This window comes from Gadus macrocephalus, chromosome 21 (assembly GCF_031168955.1).
Source record: "Gadus macrocephalus chromosome 21, ASM3116895v1".
Taxonomy (NCBI): domain Eukaryota; kingdom Metazoa; phylum Chordata; class Actinopteri; order Gadiformes; family Gadidae; genus Gadus; species Gadus macrocephalus.
Window position 1 is genome coordinate 3,971,447 of NC_082402.1, and position 4,804 is coordinate 3,976,250.

The following is a 4,804-nucleotide window of genomic DNA, read 5'->3' on the forward strand; positions in this document are numbered from 1 at the left end:
TGACAATGCATCATCTTCCTGTGCCAGCTGCCAAATGGGAAGGAGCATTTTTTCCAGTGCAACTTTATTGACCCAGGAAATAACAGCACTCTCCTGGTATAGCATAGGGGAGTGGGAGAAAACAAACAATTATGTATTTGGTGAATACCAAAATTACTTGTTTGGTTTAATGTTTTCGACACACACACAATTTGCATGTGGTCCTGGTGAATGAAGCAGGGCGTGTCACAAACACCAGGGTGCTATGGTAATGTCTCCTGGATTTGCCTTTCCCCGGGCTGCGATAAGTATTAAAGCTATGGGTCGGGGGCTTGGAGGCAGACTCTCCTGAGTCAGTTTCTGCACTAAAACGCTGATGTTCATAGCCATAAAACATTCAATCTACACGAAGCCAACAGGACTTAGATCTGGCTACATTATCGTCTCCTGGGCCATGCAGTAAAGCGGCCCTGAGCTGCTATAGACTGGAAGCAGGAGGGAAAGTGCAGCCGATGGTAAACTAATTTGGCTGGAGGTTTCGGAGAGACACCCACTCAAAGGCTGGGAATGCGGAAACACAATACACTGTGTGCACCTGTAAGGAATATAATAACCGCTTGTTGCTCAAACATGGAGGAGAGTCTTCTGGGACTTCACATGCTTGCTTTCATTCGCCGTCCTGTGCGCCCACACGTGCATGTGCACGCGCGCGCGAAATCACTTTCTCACGCTCATGGTTTCACACACACACACACACACACACACACACACACACACACACACACACACACACACGGAAACACACACATGCACACAAACAGACACAGCCTTCTGTCAGGAACCACTCACGTCATAGATGTAACCGTTTATAGCATTTAATGGTTGCACAATTTAGTTTGGCATACGGTTCCACTCTTTTCTGCTGCTCCCTGCTGTAAGATTTAAAGCATGACATACAAACGTCAGACACAGAACACCAGCAGCATTCCAACATTTAAAAACAGGGAGCACTTTACAAGCCCCCATGGGGTACATCAGATATCTCAACCCATTGTTTAGATTACGTGCAGTACAGAGCAGAACCAAAGCAGCTGGTAGCTGGGGTGGCGAAATTCTGCTCAGCACACTTAAAGGTGGGGTATGGGATTTGCGAAACGGCAGCCGATTTTGAAAACACACAACTCAAATGGTCCTACCCCCTCTCCTTCAACGCTGACTCTGACTCCACCCATTCCAAGTACATGGACGCGCAATCATGCACGAGCGCGAAGACAGATGCATGAGAACAAGCCATTAGCTAGTTAGCTAGCTCCAGTAGCTACCGCAGGATAACAACAAACAGAAGCTTGCTCTGGGTCACGAGCTTTGAGTACGTGCACGAAGGGGTCACGCGCGGGGAGCGGGGGAGTGCAGTACGACCGTTTGATTGACGTACTTACTGTCCAATGCCACTCGGTGGGCCTGGAAATCATTGGCTGGAGTTTTTCGAGCCCTGCCCGTTCCACAGATGATTGACTTGTTTAATTTTCATGTCAGTACTTCTAACTCAGTGGCTGTAAGTGGGTTATGATAAGGATTTCAAGTAATTTTGCAAAAATGGCCAAAAAAGAGAATTCCATACCCAACCTTTAACTGTGCAGAGTGTGTGGTTGGTGTTTGAGTTGGGAGGCCTTCAATTTACCGCCGATCAGTTTACGTGTGCTTTATTGGACCACGTAAGCAGTCAGCTGATAGGTGAACATTAGTGTCCCGCAAGTAGCTACGCCCTTATGTGTGGCATATGATCTCTCGTTAGGGACAAAAGACTGGGAATCGATTCGGCCTGACCCTGTACCACTTAGCTGTTAGCTTTGTTAGCGTCAAATATCGGTAAATGTTCCGCCCAAAACTTTCAATAGGTGACGGCAAGGAAGAGAGAAAGTTATAAACACATATAATTCTTCTAATATTCAGCCTTAATCAGCCAAGCTGTTTTCAAGGTTAGTTGTTTCACCAACAAAGTTTGGCTTTTTAAAATAATACATTAAAAAAAATCATCATTGAGGATTTCTGTTTACCAAACACGTCATGCAAAAGGTATAACTTAAAAACAATAGACATACATTGACACTCCCAAGAACCAAAATAGTTGCTGCTATATAAGTATGTTATGTATAACTGTAATGTATGTATATACGTTTGGTTCAGTCTCTGTTGTTCTATTCACTGCTGGAGTAGATTGTGTGTCCAGGATCACTGCATCACAGTAGAATATATAGTGGGTGAGAAAAGTAGGCCTACCCATTGTTAGGTAGTAACTGACCACTGGGCTGGAGAGGATTTTTTACGATGTGTCAAACTTTTCCTTTCTTTGTCCCCTGCACACTCCACAACCAATTACATAGCGTTAATTAAAGTTAATTACCAGCCGTTGACTCCTGCATCTCTCTCTCTCTCTCTCTCTCTCTCTCTCTCTCTCTCTCTCTCTCTCTCTCTCTCTCTCTCTCTCTCTCTCTCTCTTTCTCTTTCTTCTAAAAAAAAAGTGAGCAGCTTTAAATCAAATGTCATTTTCGGATTCAATATCGCCGCCCAACCGTAGCACTTGGCGGCTGAAAAAAAGAAAAGAAAAAGAAGACATTGTTCATGTGCTCACCAGACCCGAAATAAACCACATGGGTCGCTCCATTTGGGAAACCAATTTGGGGACGAAGGGAGAGGAGGGGGCCGGTGGGGGCAAGCCAAAGAGGAGGAGGGGAGAAAATGAGGGAGGGAGAGGAGGGAGGGAGAGAAGCAGAGGGGAGGAGAGGGGGAGGGTGGGGGGGGGGGGGGTTAACTGTGTAGTAATAATCATAAATCAGCTCAGAAAACGCTGCCATGTCACATGCCGCGTTGGCCACTAATGACCCGGCCCATCTCTCAGCGGGTATTTTTATCCTCGCTCCCTGACACTTGACTTCTGGAAGAGTCCTCTCGTTTTACGCCGTCAGCACCTCGGCCCTGCCCGGAGCACAAGTTCCTCGCATATCTAAAAATACCGCCGAGCTAAATGGCATTTTCTCTCCGAAGCCCCCAACCCCTGAGCCCCGACACACAGCTCCCCCCCCCCCCCCCCCTCCCTTGGCATGGGCAACGGAGGGCCTCTGGGTCTTGGCAGAGGGACCCTGGTAGTTGGGCCACTAAAACATCTTTGGGGCTAAGCCCCACATACACCCCTATGCAGCCCCACCCCCCTTCCTCCTCGAGGCTGGGGGTGTGGTGAGGGGGAGGGGAGGGGGGGGGGGGGATAGACAGCTGGGTGAAGAAATACATATATATATATTAATAAATAAGCCACAAGTGCATTCACCTGTCAGTGTCTTCTAGCTCCCCTTTCCCGAGTGAGTTTACTTTCTGGTGTTTGGATGTTGTATGTAAGGTCTCTGACCCTCTGAGGATGCAGACACTATTGAGGTAATATAGGTGTCGCCTCGGTCTCACCACAGCAGACCTCTCTGTCAGCCAGCCTGACTGTAACATGGAACTGATAGGCAGTGGGGAGGCTGATAGCATAGCACATACAGACACTCATACACACACACACACATACAGACACAAACGCACCGACATGTACACAAACACACACACACACACACACACACACACACACACATGCACAACCACAGGTTTACATACACACATACACCCACAGGTTCACAAGCACACACACACACACACACGTACGTACGTAAATACAAACGCGCACACACACACACACACACACACACACACACACACACACACGCATACAACATATGCATACAAAGAAGCACACCACACTAGCAAACACACATACACCCACACATACCAAAATTCACACACAGGCGTCAAAATGCCATCACACACAGCACAATGTAAACACACACACACACACACACACACACACACACACACACACACACACACACACACACACACACACACACACACACACACACACACACAACAACAACACACTAACATAACCTACATACATATTTATACACCCGTGCACATCCAGACACTTTCGTTGTGCATAGAGCTGCACCTGGACCTGTGGGCCTGCCGACGAGCAGCGCAGCAAAGCAGGGGTCAGTGCTGGCTTCCTTCTATTTCAGGCTCTGTCACTGTGCTTGAGCTTTTAATTTATTTGAGCAGAATGTGTCAATCATTGAGGATTACCGCGCAAGGGATCACAATTCAAGCCCAATGGAATGGGTGTGTAGGTGTATGGGTGTGTGTGGAAAGGGGAGAAATTAATTGTCAATGTTGGCAATGGAATCAAGTTTTCTGAAGGTTGTTTTGATTTTCCTTTTCCCTTTAGTCTTTAACAATAACAATAAAAATCCCCTTTTTTAGGTTAATCATAAAGTGCTTGTCGCATAGTTGGGATCAACCAGTGCTCAAAAATAAAACATTGAAATTAAATTAAATTGCTATTTTGGCTTGCAAGCAAACATAGTCAGTTAGCTTTTAGCATAGTACGACATTTACCTGTTATGTTTATTTTTGAAAATCCTTTTAAATTCTTTTTTTCTGAAATTTATGAGCACATAGAATACCTATAAATATAGACATTTCTAAATTCCCAAATAACGACGTTCACCATTAAGGCCCATAATATTAATATTACATTTTCAAGAGGATTCCATTATATTACTGTAAAGGGTTCATATTATGCTTTGTTGGTTTTCACTTTCACTGTAGGACAAGCAGGGATTACAACTGTGACATTCCCTTCTGAGTAGCTGGAGTCATGTTGAGGAAAACTTGTTCCTTCATGAATTATTTGGTTCCTGTGGTATAATGAAACCTCACTGTTCTGATTTTA